Genomic DNA, 18,647 nt, shown 5'->3' on the forward strand with positions numbered 1-18,647 from the left:
GCTACGGTGCTCCCCGTCGTAAGACATGTCACCGAGTTGAATAACCAACCATGACCACACTTGATATACACACCTGTACGACCTGAAATCGCAAAAGGAAGATTTTTTTGACATACATGTAATATAAGATTTTTTTTTATAGGAACACAGACATAGAAAAGCATAGTACAGTGTAGTTTACCCAATTACAAAGATCTTCACACTATTGTACATCATACATAAATTTTAAACAAACAAGCCAACATTCTGATTAAAACAGAATTGAATTGAATTAAAATTACACACTTGCAGAATATTATAGTGACTTGACCAGTGTGAGTGTTGTCTGAAACTGATGCAGCAACCACACCAGCTCTTCCTCAGCGTGATCAGTCGATTTCTAACCGCCAGTCGAATATTCGGTCTGAAGATTTTATCATACAAATAGTATCATAATTATAATAGTTATAGCGTTGTATTTAATTATCTGGGTACACTTTTACTAATTTATTTACTAACGCAAATATCTGACGTACACAGGGAGTTTAATTAAATTGTATGTTATTTATTTTTCAAAGATTACTACCAATTATTATCAAACTATTAGTTAATTAAGAAGCATGGATTGTATTATAAATATGCGCACCCGATCAGAAAACGTAAGTAGCTTCTTTAAATAGTTCCCAGATAATTTTAGGAATTGCCTTTCCACTAACATAGTGACTTTCACCACCCGGGGATTAGGATGGAGTGACGAAGAATATACAGAAAACCAATCTTAGGACATGTATTGCAAAATGTCGTTAACTTGAACACAAACTCTAAATTAGTCTTAATTAATGCATGACAATGTTAAAGGCATGAGTTAAAAGCACACATGGAAGGCGACATGAAAAAAAATGCCAGAGGTGAAATGGAAGTGTTTTTTTTAAGCAACTTTCTTTTAAAAGCGTTCTCTTAGTCGCGAGAAGGGCACGCTAGGCGCGGGAAATGTTAACTGTCAAGTGAACATGACTCAGATCACAGCGCACGATTGGCTGACCCGTTACACAAAATTGGGCAACCTATTGGCACAATTCCCCCCGATTTGCTGACCCGTTATGCAAAATGAGTCAACCAAAGGGCACAATTCCTATCCGCGTTGTGTTTTTACATAACTTAGAACCAATTGCGATTCATAAAACCGTTTATTAGTGGATACAGTTTTATTTATACGACGTTTGCTGTTAATTGTAATTATATAAAACTTACTGCTAAGCATTTAATATTTGCTACGAGGATTGTGGTATTTTGTCTCATTTACCTGTCGGGTAATACGCCGACGGATAACGCATCGTCGGACAACAGCAGACCTTGGTGTATATTCTGCTGTACCTTCTCTGTTGCTGTAGCAGTAACTGCAAGCAAGGGTACATCAGTTCTGTCAGGCTGCGCAGTTCCCCAATTTGTCGGAACTCTGGTCGGAAATCTTCGCCCCTAATAATGTTATACTGTAAATAAGTACAATTTATTTTTGTTTTGTAAAGTAGAATTCATGGAGTAATGGTACGGTAAACAAAGTTGACTTTTTTTCAACAGATGTTGACCGAATATCCGAATATTCGTTCGGAAGGATGACCAAATATTCGAATACCGAAATCGGTATTCGTTGCCATCCCTAATAAAAATATAAACAAACAAGCACATTTGTTAAATTGATACCACACGCCACATGCTTGCAACGCCAAATTCTGTAAACAACTACTGCTTTAGATTCATACATGATACACTTAAATAAAGGTTCAATCAAATCCAACAAAGCAGTTAAAATACCAATATTATAAACATGTATTTTTATGTAAAAAGTGGCCATAACTCCATTATTGACCAATTGTTTGAGTGACAATTTGACCTTTACCATCCTCTTATCAATATGTACACTCATTCCAAGTTTAAATGAAATCTGCACAAGCAGTTCCAAGATTACTCTCCAGACACAATAGTGTGATTATTTTCAAGCAAAAAAGGCCATTACTCTGTTATTTGCAAATGAATTGCAACAGCATTTTACACACATCATTATATTATGATATATACACTGATATCAAGTTTCCATGAAATCCGTTCAAGCAATTCTGAGATATTGTTCCGGACGGACAATGCTAAAACTATATCCGTCCACCTATGGCGGTGGATAATAACAAAAAGAAAAGAGAAGCTATTTCTTAAATTTTTTATTTATTATTATATCTTACAACAAAACAGTACTGCAAGAATGTTAAGCGAACAAACTATAATAATAACATATTAGATCAACACCATGTATAAGAGAATATGCATAATTTAAAACCCAAACATAATAAAATATAACATTTAACTGCATCATGATTCAAGATGTGAAGATATTGATACTTTATTGCATTATTATGTAAATCATAACAAAATAATCATTTATATACAAAATGAAATCCAAATGTACTGTTTTATCATTATTAAATTATAAATCTTTTTGAAACTTCATCTTGTCATTATAAAGGCTACAGTATATGTGTGAATTAAAGTCAATTGTGGTCAAAAACTAGAAAACCTAGTAATGTCTTCAACAATTGGTAACCAATTTTTAGCTCGACTATAATATATAAAATATATATAGTGGAGCTATCCTACTCACCCCGGCGTCGGCGTGAGCGTCTGCGTGAGTGTCTGCGTTAGCGTTAGCGTCTGCGTTAGTGTGCAAATGTGAAAGTTTTCGTTCTACCCCAAATATTTTCTTTGTCCCTTGACTTATTGCTTTCATATTTTGCATACTTGTTTACCAACATGACCCCAACCTATTAACAATAGCAGACAACTCTATCAAGCATTTTGTAAAAATTATGGCCCCTTTTCCACTTAGAATATGCAGCAAATGTTAAAGTTTTCGTACTACCCCATTTATTTTCATTGTCCCGTGACATATTGCTTTCATATTTTGCATACTTGTTTAACAACATCACCCCAACCTATAAACAAGAGCAGACAACTCTATCAAGCATTTTGTCATAATTATTGCCCCTTTTATACTTAGAATGCATATTATTGATAAAACTATATTAAAGTTTGCGTACTACCCCAAATATTTCCTATATCCTTTGACATATTGCTTTTATATGTTGCATACTTGTTTACCAACATAACCACAACCTATAAACAAGAGCAGACCACTGTTTCAAGCATTTTGACATAATTATGGCCCCTTTTACTTTTAGATAATTGAACATTTTGCTTAAATTACCATAAGTTCTTTATTTATGATCACATTTTATTATTACTTTGACAAAACAACACTTACCTGAATACCACAATGGATTCCACCCAAACAAGATCCCACGCCCCTACCCAGAATCCCTTCCCCCCCCAACCTACCCCCCCCAAATTTTTATTTTTTATGTTTTTTTAAACATCATCTAATAAATTTCCACACCTCACATTATACCCCCCCCTCTCACCTTCACCCCCTCTACCCCCCCTGATTTTTTTGAAAGATTGTCTAATAAATGACCACACCCCACATTATACCCTCTCTCAACCCTCCGCCCCCCCACCCCCCCCCCCCCCCCCCCCCCCAAAAAAAAAAAAAATAAAATATTTTTTCCTTTTTTTATTTTTGAAAGATCGTCTAATAAATTATTGAATATGGACAATTTCCCCATGATGGGTTACGTTATACTGTCAAGCACTCGAATAATGGAGTGCGCTGTCCTCTGACAGCTCTTGTTCAAATCTTATTTAATCGAGCTATACAAACATTTGAAAAAAAACAAGACTCAACACAATAAGAGTTGGAACATTTTTTATCCTATGATTCATGATTTCAACGTAGTGTTTGGTATTTAATAAAGAATATAAATACAATGTAGATACAGGTATGAATTTTTGCAAAAACCTGCTTATCTTTTAGGTGCACTTTTTGCTCTAACAGGTGGTCTACTTAGTACATGTATGTAGTGAACAAAATGGATTTCTTTACAAATAATTTTACTTACAAAAATCAGATTCATTATCTCATTGATTTTTGTTTTGTATATTCACAGTTGATGTACTGGAGACAGATTGGTCAGCCAGTGAAAGATGTTCTGTTGGTATTGAGAATAAATGGAATTCTAGCCAGACACAGGACATCTACTTACCTGTCCATGTGGAAGTGAGTTTAGTTGTTACAGTTTCTGTTGAGCAGCAGAATTAATAATTGAACTTAAATCAGATCCTGGAAATCTACTGACAAGATCCAGTGTCTAGGCGACATTGACTGGTTGGAATAGTAGTCTAGTGAGTAGTGGTAACAGAACTAAATCAAGACACTAGACATGTACGGACCTCCATCATGTCTTGGTGGAAGTGACTGCGGCTGGAATAGTTGTCAAGTGAGCAGCAGGAATTGAACTCAAGTCAGCAACTGGACCTGTACTTACCTCCAACTTGTTGAGGTGGAAGTGACTGTGGCTGGGATAGTTGTCAAGTCAAGAATTACCAGCCAAGTCTTGGCAGGTAAGATAAACTATATTTCAATAACAGCCACAGCCTCAGTGGCATGCAGCCGAATCACAGATTGCGTGCTTAACTATGGTTTAAGTTCTTAGGTATGGGATATTGTGATCCGTCATTGTCTGCTGTCAAATTTGTAATGCCTGTCATTTCAAGTACCACTTTTGGCTTTTGACATCTTCCTTTAAACCATAGGCAAATTTGGACATGTCTTTGCAGTCCTTACCCAATTGAGAAGAAATCCCTATTTGATACTGTGTGTTGAAAATTTGTGTTGAACATTGAAGTTTAAGACAATTATTTATTAATTCCAGATAAAAGTAAGTTGTTATAAGCAATTCATTATCAAGCCTGTTATTTATCACCAGTATTAATGTGGTCAAATTATTTTGAATGAGTATTTCATAAATTCCATATATTTACCTCAAACATCATGTTTATGACTTTAGTTCATGTCTAAAAGTATATTCAGTATGTATTTCAGTTTAATAAAGACACTAAGAACTTCTACAATTCCATGAAGTGAAATTAAGTAATAATTCCTGGACAAACAGAGAAGTTTGGTAAAAAATTTAATTTTGAGTTATCACCCTTGGACTGGCATTACTCGTATATGTCACTTCCATTTCCAAATGTAGCATGATCCAACAAGGGAGGTCACATTTTGGTTGTTTACAAAAAGTGGTTCTTTATTACTTCACTTTACATGAGTCTAACTAACTTTTAAGAGCTCTTTTCTAGTTGGATTAAACAGTCTGAAATCACCCACTCCAGAAAGTCGAAACACTAATCTGACAGAACATTCAATATCATGCTGCATGCAAGCTATTTACATCACAAAAATTGTAAACCAAAAAGATTGGAATATTTGTTTTCACTGTTATAGACAGTGTTCCTGATTGAAATCAACGTGCTATTGCTTGAAAATCATTTATTTATTGGTATACACAAGAAATGTCATTATGTGGTAGAATATTTGCAGAAATAAGAATTTTAAAAACATTTTGTGCCTGTCAACATTTTCCGATTGGTTTCGGAAGTTGCCGATCATATTTATATACACTGTATTGATAGACATAGGCCAAAGGACAGAATATCCTTCATATTTCAAGTGTGTCGGCCTTGATATTGTCACTTTACTAAATGAGAAGCAAAATCATACATGTATCAACCCGTTATAGTCAGTAACATTAAAATATTTGGGTGCAGTCATTTGTTTTTTGTAAACCGCGACATGCTGTTTTTCAGAAAAATGACGATCCGTAATTTTCGTAACCATTGGACATTTCACATCACATAAATCTTTTCAACAGATCTTCGTAAGCAAAAAAAATAAATTATTCTTTATCAATCAAACAAAATTCAAAGGTTATTTTTTAACCTAGCTGTTTATTGACAAATTGGATATCTTAAAACGTAATGAAACACACAAGAGCTTTAACCCTTTGCATGCTGGGAAATTTGTCGTCTGCTAAAATGTCGTCTGCTGAATTTCTAAAATTAGCATTTTCTTCGATTTTTTTCAAAGAATACCATCATAATAGCAAACAGTTTGGATCCTGATGAGACGCCACACTCTGTGGTGTCTCATCTGGATCCAAACTGTTTGCAAAGGCCTTTAAAATTCAGTTCCCGCACTGAAAGGGTTAACACCTTACTGGTCAGGCCTGTAATGATTCAGTCTTTCTCTTTCAAGCTCGCATAAAGGCTTTAGAGTAATTTATGCCTCAAACAGACACTTATTGTTATGGCCCCATAATTTTTTTTTTAATATTTACATATTTTCCACATTTTTACATCAAAAGCAACATGCCTCATCGGTAAGCTCTCGATTCATTAATATCATCCTTTTAATCAGTGACATTTTCATATCTTAGCAACCATTATGAAATTTGTCACCTGTTTATTGTTAATGGCCGTACCATTTTGTCGACACCAAGGGTTTCAAATAACCAGTGCTCAATGTCATTAAAATGCACTTTTGTGTCATACGGAATACATTAGTGCGCTTGCTGGTGATATATTTGTCAATATTACACCTCAGAGATATTGGTCCTTCTATATCTATATGACCGGTTTCAGTCTGTAAAATGCGATCGAAAAACCTTAGAGCATATGGACCGGTCACTATTTTTTTGTATATGGACCTTCGGGGTTACACACCGCTATATGTGCACTGTGTTGACGCGTCATTGAACAGCATTGACACTATTTCAGCTTTAACAAGAGTACAAAAAAAAACTTAATTTAGAATAAACGACACGCTAACCTCAATGCCAACGTTAACGTTAATACAATGTTTAAAACAATAAAGTCGAAACGATATTCACTTCCATTTTCTATTCTTCCATCCCTTTATCGAAACTCATTTTAAATCACACTATTTTATTGTATTCCTATCGAAGTTTACATAATGTATGATAAACACACAATCCAAAATACGTTTTGCATTCGTTTGATGCCTTAAACAAATAACTAATTGTTAACAAAATAGCACGTCCGACATGTCCTAAACATCCAGAGCATTTAGCTCCAACTGGAATATTTCGTCAAAGAAACTACGTCACACAATTTACGTCATCGTTTGCGCATTCAGTTGCATGAAAAATAAAACTACGGAAAGCCGGTTTAACACTGTACAGTGATACAGGGGATACTCTTCGGTGTAATATAAGAAATAGTAAACTCCACTTCGGTCCCAATGGCATTATAGTGACCAGCCAGACAGCCAAAAACTGTATATGGACCTCAGCCTACGGCTTCGGTCCATATAGGGTTTGTGGCTGCCTGGCTGGTCACTATAATGCCATAGGGACCTCAGTGGGATTTACTATCTCTCTACAAAGTTACTGAACCATAATTCAAACTTTTGAAGAACTTCAAGCTGACAAGGATGCTCAGCTTACAACTATCAATTAAAAACCTATTGCATCAAAAGCCAAAAGCTTAATTAAAAAAAGAAAAGAAATGTATATAGTTCTGTTATAAAAGTAGTTGATAAGAACAATAATTTGTCACCAGAAGTAGTCTTGGAATTGAAGCATGTAAGAAATTTGTTGATATGTGTTCATACAAAAATGATGACACTTCAATAGAATTTTTGTTTTCTGTTAACCGTTTCCCCCATAAGAAGCAAAGTGAAAATGGATTTTGCAAACAGCATTAAACCAGAACAGCCTGCGAGTAACTCGCAGTCTGTTCAGGTTTGATGCTGTTTGCTGTTCATTAACTAAGGGTTGGAAATGTAGCCTTTAAGAAACTTGAATCTAGTAAGAAAGGTCTTCAATTAAATTTAACTTTCTATGGGACTACAAATGCGTCAAAATAGGTATCTAAATGGTAAAGGGGCACTTTTTCAACTCATCTATAATTCAAAGTTGTGTCCACACATAGCGAGCTGTTATGGATGCACCAACAGTACTGCTGAACAAATAGAATCATCAAGTTGTCTTACTCTAGAAACTATAAAGTTCTGAAATCTGAGCTCGAAAGTCCATATAGCTACAATACCGGTTATGCATAAAGAACCACCTCTCAAAACTTTTCATAAAATTAAACTTTGCTGAGATTGTTTATAATTGACATCTTACTATCCACAATTCAAACAAATACATTGACATGTGTTTAATAGATAATACCAATTTGTTACTTAATAGTCTTATAGTTTCTGCCCACAAGTCAGCTGGTGATGCTGCTTGACTATAAATCAAGTCAGCATAGTCTATTGTATCAAATGTTGTAGTATATTTTCAGTCACACAATGTATTTTTCAGCATAGCTGTCTAATCCAGCTTTACATCTTAGCTGACCTTTGTAAGCTAGGTAACAATCAACTTGAATATAAAATTCCAGAGTACTTTTAACCCTTTGCATGCTGGGAAATTTGTCGTCTGCTAAAATGTCGTCTGCTGAATTTCTCAAAATAGCATTCTTTTATATTTTTTTCAAAGAATACTATCAGAATAGCAAACAGTTTGGATCCTGATGAGACGCCACGTTCTGTGGCGTCTCATCTGGATCCAACCTGTTTGCAAAGGCCTTCAAAATTCGGTTCCAGCACTGAAAGAGTTAAGTAGTACCTGAGCCAACAAGGACCAATCAAGGGCAAGTTCTCTGTCCACGGAGCAAATCTTTTTCTACTTTTTGTTTTGTGAAATTATTCATACTGTTGATGTCTTTTTGGATTTTCAAATTATTTTAAGGGAGGAATACCAAAACCAACAACAACAAAAAAATAATTAGGTCGTACTATGTATAAGTACGAACTTCCCATATAGTACTTACAGCAATACCAAGAAGTAACATCTTGTATCTAAATCAGTTTCCTGAAAATAAGATAGCTGTGATCTATAGATAGCTTGTGAATGGGAGAGATGGGGAAATGAACAGTTATTATCTCATGAAGCCAATTAACAATAGCTTTTTATGAGCTAACAGGAGGATAAATTGGGTAATCACTTGGCAGAAATGGAATGGGGAGAATACCTCCAATTTGGAGAAATAGGCAAATTATCATTCTGGTAGAAATGGCTTATTATCATTCTGTTAATAAATGTGAGCTTCTCTGTTTGCTGTGTAACCTAATTAGACAACCCTGTTAGAGACCGGTTGGAATGGTAATAATTAGGGATGTCAACGAATATCCGAATATTCGGTCCCGGACCGAATATTCGGATACAGTTTTCCGAATCGAATATTCGGAAGAAAAATAAAAAAATCGAGTAATTTCAAAGACTTTGTATTCGTGAAATTTGCTTCAAACATTGTTAAAAAAAGTTGTTCCTCGTGTCACAATGTTTATTCCTGCTAGGCGCGATAATGCGTCGCTATGGTGATGACAGTATACCGGTCATAAATCCCGCTAATTGCCTAACAAAGACAGACACTTTGTGTCAAAATTATGATAGGTGCAAATCGCGTCGGCAATCAAAACACCGACCTGCACTTGATCCAATGACTCGAATTACATTTAAAATTATCAAAGATTAAATGAGTAAAGGAAAAGCCAACTTGGTGTAAAAAACGAATAAGACCGTATAGCAATTAAACCACCGACCCGTCTTGATCTAATAACTCGAATTACATTTAAAATGATCCAAGATTAAATTAGTGAAGGAAGTGCCGACTTGGTGTGAAAAACAAAGAGATCGTATGGTAAGAATCACGTTGTCCAATCAAAAAAGCTTTTAGAAAATAATTTAATCAACCTCTAACGAGTATTTGCGTATCGTATGGTCCAAACTTTAATTAATTACTCAATATTCAATCAGGTATTATACTTAAAGAAATGTTTTTGGTAGTTCGCCCTCATTTAATTGAAAATATTATAATTGCTACACGCATAAAGTAAATCTCTGTCCAAGCAAAATGCCACCTACGCCTTCCGCTGCTTGGAAGTATTTCACGACATCATCCGATAAGAAGTCGCCGATCCAAGTAACTTTTAAACGTGGCAACTTTAAAAGACTGACTGTTTAGTCTGTTAAACAGGTTCAAAGTGTGTTGTGGCTATGTACATAATTCGTTTAAGTTCTGTTTTGTCATGTAATTATTTTGTCGTCATGTAATATAATGTTCCTCGTTCTATTGTTGATGTACAATATTAATAGTTTAAAAACAGTTTTTGTCATTTAATTTTAACAATAAAAAGTAATCAACAAAATCAGCTTCGAATTATCGACGGCAATGCTGTGTCAATATTTAGTCACTTCCGGTGCACTTCCGGTAAAAACGAAAGTAGAATTCTTGGAGTAATGGTACGGTAAACAAAGTTGACTTTTTTCCAACAGATGTTGACCGAATATCCGAATATTCGTTCGAAAGGATGACCGAATATTCGAATACCAAAATCGGTATTCGTTGCCATCCCTAGTAATAATGCTATTAGTCAGGTGTAACTTGCATTTTTTCCTCAGAATCATTCATCATTCTCATCAAAGGTACAGTTACCCAATTGTCACTGGTAATGAGTGTTGGTTGGGTATGATATGGTTTGCACAAAAAACAACATAAAACTAACTAAAAATGGTCTATATTGTTTCAACTTGATTTCCCTTTTAAAAGTATAATTTAAGTTGCTAGAACTATTAACCCATTTATGCCTAGCGTCTAGAAAAAAAGACCTTGGCAAACAGCGTAGACCCAGATGAGACGCCACATGATGGCATCATCATGCGGCGTCTCATCAGGGTCTGCGCTGTTTGCTTAAAGGAATTTCTCTAAGAAATATTTTAAATATAAGAATAAATATACTAGACATCCCTAATTTTGGAAATAAATTGATCCAATTTAGAAGAATGGGAGAGTCCACTAGGCATAAATGGGTTAAACAAGCTTAATAATATCATGGTTGATACTGTGTCTGCTCAACAATCTGAAGGTCAAGGGTTCAATCCACACATTGGAAAGATCTTCTCTATGTAAACCACCCTCAAAGAAAAAGGAAATTAAGGCATTTGCATAAGGTGTCATCCCAGATCAGCCTGTGCAGTCTGCAAAGGCTAATCAGGGACAACACTTTCCGCCATAACTGGCTTATTGCAAAGAAGATACTTAATTCAAACATAAATAATATAAAGGTAAAGTGTCGTCCCTGATTAGCCTTTGTGGACTGTGCAATGAGGCTAATCTGGAACGACACTTTACAAACATGTGTTAAGCCCAGATTTCGTAGAATGTGTCTCATTTATACCACTTACTTATCCTCTTATCCTACCAAGGATTAAGAATTTTTGAAAAATAAAGCAAACAATTAATCTCAAGAAACTCAGGAGAGAAATTTGTGTTCTTATCCAATTCTTTAATAACATAACACCAAATATAAATATTTTTTATTTCGTTTATGAGCTTATGGCTTTCGATGCATTAGAGTTGAAATAAATAGTTATAAGCTAAGCTTCCTTATCAAGTTTCCTAATAGTTAAAAAAACAACTGCTGAAACGCTAATCTTACACTGGGATTAGATTGAAGAAAAGTGCACCGAGAATGAACATTTAGATAGCACATGTTTAAGGGACTTCCTAATATACATAAGACAAATGTATTTAACAGTTACTAGTGTATTATTTGAGTAACCCCATGTTATTCGCTTCACCTTCTGCTCCTATGTTTGTCGCATAATCAATATACAATATAATTGACTAACATCAGCCCCATATACATCTCACATACACAAATGTAGTTTTTTCAAGGGCGTTTTTTTAGTAGGCATTTTCTTGAATGACTTTATGTATATGTACACAAAGTCAAGAACAATTAGAATTATATACTAACATACAAATGCATCAAATCATGCTTATGACATAATGCTAATGTCAACATAATAACAAGCTTTCTTTTTTTCAATACGCTATTATAACCAATTAGATTGGGGTTACAAAGACTAAAAGCCAATTTTATGACTTGGTATGCATTTAATTGATAAATGTAAAGGTCTCTAGGGAAAACCTGACTTCATGCATGTGGGTAAAATAATTGTCAGAGATCAGACTGTGCAGTTTACACAGGTTAATTTGGAACAACACTTTCCACCTATACTGAATTTTCATTTAGAAACAAGATGTTTTAGTGAAACACTATGTCCCCCCATATATTTGACCTTGGACCTTGAAGGATGACCTTGACTGTCACCACTCAAAATGTGCAGCTCCATGAGATACACATGCATGCCAAATATCAAGTTGCTATATTCAATATAGCAAAAGTTATGGCCAATGTTAAAGTTTGATGCAAACAAACCAACAGACAGACATGGAAAAAACAATATGTTTCCATGATAGACTGGGAAACATGAAAACATCAATTTGATGAAAAAAATCCATAAAAGCCGAAAGTGTCATCCTTGATTAAGATAAGCAGACAGGACAGGCTAACCTGGAACTAAAATTGAGTCGTGTTCTGAGAAAACTTGGCATAATGCATGTGCGCAAAGTGTCGTCCCAGATCAGCCTGTGCAGTCCGCAGGGACGACACTTTCCGCTTTTATGGTATTTTTAGTTTCAAGGAAGTCCCTCCTTACTGAAAAACAAGTTTAGGCGGAAAGTGTCATCCCTGATGAACCTGTGTGGACTGCACAGGCTAATCTGGGGCGACACTTTACGCACATGCATTATGCCCAGATTTCTCAGAACACGACTCAATTTATCACATGTATTTAGTCTGCTTATCAATTTAGTAACATTTGTTTCACATGTAATACAATACTCTTACTAAAGGCAGAAGGGTCAACCATAGACCCCTAACCCCTTAAATCCCTTGAAATTCCTTTGATGCCCTCTTTTGTATCTATCTGCAGGGGTTTTTTTTACTAACAAAGTGACGCCGATATTCGGCGTCTTCCCCTACCAGAATTTTTCCCCTCAAAATACAATTTCCCCACCAAAAATATCATTTTTCACCAAAATATAATATTTTCTCTCAAAGAAATGTTTATTTTTTCTTTGGGCATTCGACAATTATCCAATTTGCACCATGTACAACGATCTCGCTCTCTCTCTCCAGACGAACACACAAAATCTGGGAATCCCAGTTATTCTAAATATAGCTCTTAAATTACGTCATGTAAACTGGGCAACTAATCCTTATAATCATGTGACTATTTTACTGAATACCGATCTTGCGCGAGAAGGGTGTTTCGTCAATTAATTACCGGAAACCAGTCGAATTTTCATCCGGGCTATATGCAGGCCAAGATATAAACGTGAAAACAGACAAAATGTCTAACAATTGGCGTTCTTACACAAACAAAATAAAACGTTCGGACTCGGAAGATACTGAACGCATCGAGGCATTTTGTAAGAAATAATCATCGAAAACCGTTATAACCCAGCAGGATTCTGAGGTAATCAACATCGAACATTGTGAAAGTGAAAGTGGACAATCGGCAGCTGCCGCTCCTTTCCCTTCCAATACTGTAGCAGATCAAGATCGTCAACCCATTCATCATGAAATGGAAATCACAAAATTGACATCATCCCCCGGCCCCATTACAGAAATATAGTTGAAAACATTTCCCATTATTAGATCTACACCTGCAACTTTATTAAGAACTTTGACTTTAATACGCGTTAAATGTGTTTAAGAACAAAAAGGACAGAGACATGCCTCTTTTGATGAGTTATAGACATTGAAATGAACAGTTTTTATTTTTTCCCCTATTATGTCTCTTTCGCACTTTTTTTTCCCCTTTCACCCAGCGTCCAGCGTCTTCCCCTTTCTCTAAAAAAAACCCCTGATCTGTTCAATGACTGTTAATGCATTAATTACATCCATTTGTGATCAAGTAATCCTATACCACAATAATCTACAGAACTGTCAATACTACTGATACCTCTGTCAACAAAATAATCAGGCCCTGATTAGATTCCAGATACTGATGGTTTGAACCATGATAAGAAAATCATAAAATTATTTACAAATACATGTGCGAAGATATGATTCAGTGCATCCTTTCATATTGCAGGTAAGATTCTGCATTGCACTCACTAAATTTTCACATCTTTCAATATTTATTTGAGCCTTGAAATGGGAAAATGGGGCTTAATGCACTTTCATTAAGTAAAACTGTCCCAGATGAGCCTGTGCATTCAATCAGGGACGACACTTTCTGCCTTGAGTGGATTTTCCATAAGAAGCAACTTCCTTTAAACAAATAATACCATAAAAGCTGCATGTTTTGTCCCTGATTAGCCTGTGCGGACTCATTAACAGGCTATAAATCTGAGGCAACGCTTTACACATGTACATTAAGCCCTATTTTCCCAAAGCACAGCTTATTTATTTCTGATTTTTTTTTTTATATAGTTTTTCATATATGTGCAAAATGGCATTGAGCATTGGATATTAATTTCAGTGTCCACTCATGCAAGCCACATGATTTCTTATACAACAAGAACTGCAACTCCATATCTTCAAGAACATCTTCATACTGGAAAAGGGCTACGGGCAAAGGGCATTAACTCCATAAAACAATGCTTCTATTGCACAGAACTCTTCCTTAAAACTAGTTGAACCATGTATGAAGTTTGAAGTTGGTAACTTGACTTATTTATGCCTAGCGTCTACAAAAAAGGACTTGGCAAACAGTGTAGATCCAGATGAGACACTGCATGATGCGGCATCTCATCTGGGTCTGCGCTGTTTGCTTAAAAACATTTCTGTAAGATATATTCTAAATAAAAAAAAAAATATGCTAGACATCCCTTATTTTGAAAATAAATTGATCCAATGTTGAAGGATGGGAGAGTCCACTAGGCATAAATGGGTTAAATAAATTCAAAATTATGCCCCAGACTAAAGTAAACAAGACACACTTGTGGTTAGACAAAGAGACCAGTCGATTAACCCATTTATGCCTAGTGGACTCTCCCATCCTTCTAAATTGGATCAATTTATTGCCAAAATTAAGGATGTCTAGTATATTTATTTCTATATTTAAAATATTTCTTACAGAAATTCTTATAAGCAAACAGCGCAGACCCAGATGAGACGCCGCATCATGCGGCGTCTCATCTGGGTCTACGCTGTTTGCCAAGGCCTTTTTTCTAGACGCTAGGCATAAATGGGTTAAAGAATATCCCTGATATGTGTGGTAAATGTTATTAACATCCCCTTGCATATTACATAAAACCATCCATGGCCTTAATTAAAGGTCGACTATAAACAATATGGCAAATAAACAGTTTTTTGTTACAAAGGAAATTGTTATTCACTGGCTAGATCGTTAATAGATTTTAAAATAGTATTCAATTCTGGTAAAATGTATGCCGAAAAAATATGCTTGCACTTAAAAAATAAATTTTGGCTTGATGTTTTGAAAAACTATATATTGTATATTGAAAAGCTGCCAATATTGAATTGTGATGATATTCTGGATATGCCTCTTTTTTATAATCATAATTTTAAAATTAGCAATAGCTATATCTATATCAAATGTCTATATGAAAGAGGTATTCGGTTTGTGAGAGACATAATGGTAGAAAGAAACTGCTTTATTTCCAAAGAATCTTTGGATACACAAGTTGGAACAAACGTACACTTCCTATTGTACCAAGGATTAATAAACTAATAAAGAAATACATTGACAATTTTGAAGACCTGCCAAATTTTGACAAAAACACTCAAGGACCTATATTACCAACTTACATAAAAAATAGTAGCCAGCCCTAAAGAAGAGAAACATATTTATAAAACATTTAGATTAAAAACAATGACATTCCAGCTTGTGATACTAACTGGAATTCAACATTTTTAAATATTGAATGGAAAAAAGTACATGCACTTGTATTCAATATAACTAAAGAAACTTATATCAGATGGCTCCAGTTCAGAATAGTCCACAGAATATTGGGGACAAAATCCCTTATGTTCAAAATGACAATTGTGGCTAATAATGTATGTACATTCTGTAATTTGGAAGTTGAAAATATAATGCACTTGTTCTGGTACTGTCCACATGCATACCCAGGAAATTATTAAATTTGTTGTTGATATTGTTCGTAGAAGTAGACCAAGCATACATATTTACATTACATGTCAGGATCAAGTACTTGGAATTATTAATCCAAAAATGAATGATTTAAATATAGTATGCCTAGAGCTTAAACGGTATATCTTTTATTGTCAAAGAAAAAAACCAGAATTCCTTCAAACTACAGACTTGTTATCAGTATGAAACAAACTTTTGAAATTTACAGAAATACAATTAGATCAGAAGAAGAATTAAAAATATGGTCTCTGGTTAAAATATTTACTGACATCTCATATAATGACATAACCAATCATAACTCATAATATAAATAATGCTTATAACATATTTATTTGTTGTCATTGTTGTAAACTCTGAATTATCAGTTTTCCGTATACTGAAATACTAGTTTTACTATGTTAATGTATATATATGTACATTAGTCAACATTTTTCATCGATAACATGTACCATTTATACTATGCTGTATATGTGAATTATTGGTACCATTAATACTACATTGTACCAAAAAGCGATTTCGGTATATTATGTTTATGTTAACAAATAAATATTTAATGACCATCAAGCACTAACATTGCATTCACGATCTTTGACCTGTAATACTAATATTATATATAATATTACTATTATTATATAATAATACTGTAATACTAATACTAAAATACTAATATACTTTCTTCCTCTGTATTCAACTAACAATCACAGCAATCTTTACCTGAAGAATTACCATTTGCTTTATCTAATTGTAGGCTAGAAGCTTATTTGTAGCTTAATTGCCGAAATAAATGTTGTTGTTGTTGTTGTTGTATACAATGCAATTCAGCACTTTCTGTTTTATTCTCATATGTGCAATATTTTATGTTAATTGATATACATACTTATATTCAACATTAATTTAGTTTGTATTGTATAATGTGATATGAATGTATGTTGAATGTACTACAGTTATATTTATTATATTACATTTATGTACCCATCAAAATGCTGTACATGAAATACTTTGTGTTATGTTTTTTGTATGCCCCCCTTCGAAGAGAAGGGGGTATATTGTTTTGCACATGTCGGTAGGTCGGTAGGTCCGTCCACCAAATGGTTTCCGGATGATAACTCAAGAACACTTATGCCTAGGATCATGAAACTTCAAAGGTACATTGCTCATGACTGGCAGATGACCCCTATTGATTTTGAGGTCACTAGGTCAAAGGTCAAGGTCACAGTGACTCCAAATAGTAAAACGGTTTCCGGATGATAACTCAAGAACGCTTACACCTAGGATCATGAAACTTCATAGGTACATTGAACATGACTCGCAGATAACCCCTATTGATTTTCAGGTCACTAGGTCAAAGGTCAAGGTCACAGTGACTCGAAACAGAAAAATGGTTTCCGGATGATAACTCAAGAACGCTAACGCCTAGGATCATGAAACTTCATAGGTACATTGATCATGACTGGCAAATGACCCCTATTGATGTTCAGTTCACTAGATCAAAGGTCAAGGTCACAGTGACAAAAACATATTCACACAATGGCTGCCACTACAACTGACAGCCCATATGAGGGGCATGCATGTTTTACAAACAGCCCTTGTTTTTGTTGTAAAATACTTGAAATATAACACAATTATAAAAAAAAAAAAAAGTTTTTTGTTACATATTATAACATAAATTAAAAATGCAAACCTAATATGCTGTCATAGCACTTAGGCCAAATTTACAAGCAGACACATTTTCTTTTGAAATTGTTTTGGAAAAGATCAAAATAGCAACTACTGTTCACAAGGTGCAAATTAACACAACAGGTATATCATTTTGATTAGACAGAACTGCAACAGTTTACTTATAGATTCATGTTGCAGAGTTCAATTGGCCTTGTATTTACTAAACCTATTAACCCATTTATGCCTCAAGCGTCTAGAAAAAAGGCCTTGGCAAACAGTGTAGACCCAGATGAGACGCTGCATGATGCGGCGTCTCATCAGGGTCTGCGCTGTTTGCTTATAGGAATTTCTGTAAGAAATATTCTAAATATAGAAATAAATATACTAGACATCCCTAATTTTGAAAATAAATTGATCGAATTTAGAAGGATGGGAGAGTCCACTAGGCATAAATGGGTTAAGTTTCCTGTAAGGATCTTCAGACAATGTGCGGTCTGACCCTCTGCTCTCTGGAGTGCTTTATTTAAGCTTTCCTAATACAATGATTGAAACACTGATAAACACTATTACATAAAATGCAACTATCAAAAAGAACAAAAAATGAAGAAACAAACAAACATAATGCCTTTGATACAACAGTAAACCTAAAAAAACAATATTATTTCAGTCAGTCTCAAAACAGTTACAAAAAACATCCATCATACTTATGCATAACAGCAGACCAACCATTCTAATAAAATTTGTTTTCTAATCTGAAGCCCTAGAATATTAGCGTCGCCATCTGTTGTTAATAATTCCTGTTCCATCATCAGTAACAGTGCAGGGGCCATACAAGTCCTCATTTTTTTTGCTCCAAGCTGATTATCAGTGAATTTAATTGACCACAAGTGGGCCAGACAAAATGACATGCCTCTAGGCACATGGAACAAGAAGAAGCCATCAAAGGCACACAGAACACATCATCTACAACCTTCTTGCACTGAGCTTGGTAACAGCCCTAGTGCTGAGCCCTGATAATTG

General features: G+C 34.7%; 1 protein-coding gene and 1 long non-coding RNA gene across 5 annotated transcripts in view; one reads left to right on the top strand and one right to left on the bottom strand.

Annotated features, from left to right (window-relative positions):
• Positions 1 to 18,647, top strand: part of LOC127871207 (uncharacterized) — a 617,936-nt gene that overhangs the window by 100,769 nt on the left and 498,520 nt on the right. The gene's annotated exons all lie outside the window — the stretch shown is intronic.
• LOC127871217 (uncharacterized) overlaps positions 16 to 18,647 on the bottom strand; it is a 229,608-nt gene continuing 210,976 nt past the window's right edge. Inside the window, exon 3 of the long non-coding RNA XR_008045224.1 lies at positions 16 to 82. This is a non-coding gene — a long non-coding RNA (uncharacterized LOC127871217). The remainder of the gene's footprint in view (positions 83 to 18,647) is intronic.

Source organism: Dreissena polymorpha, chromosome 3 (genome assembly GCF_020536995.1).
Source record: "Dreissena polymorpha isolate Duluth1 chromosome 3, UMN_Dpol_1.0, whole genome shotgun sequence".
In the NCBI taxonomy this organism is placed as follows: Eukaryota; Metazoa; Mollusca; class Bivalvia; order Myida; family Dreissenidae; genus Dreissena; species Dreissena polymorpha.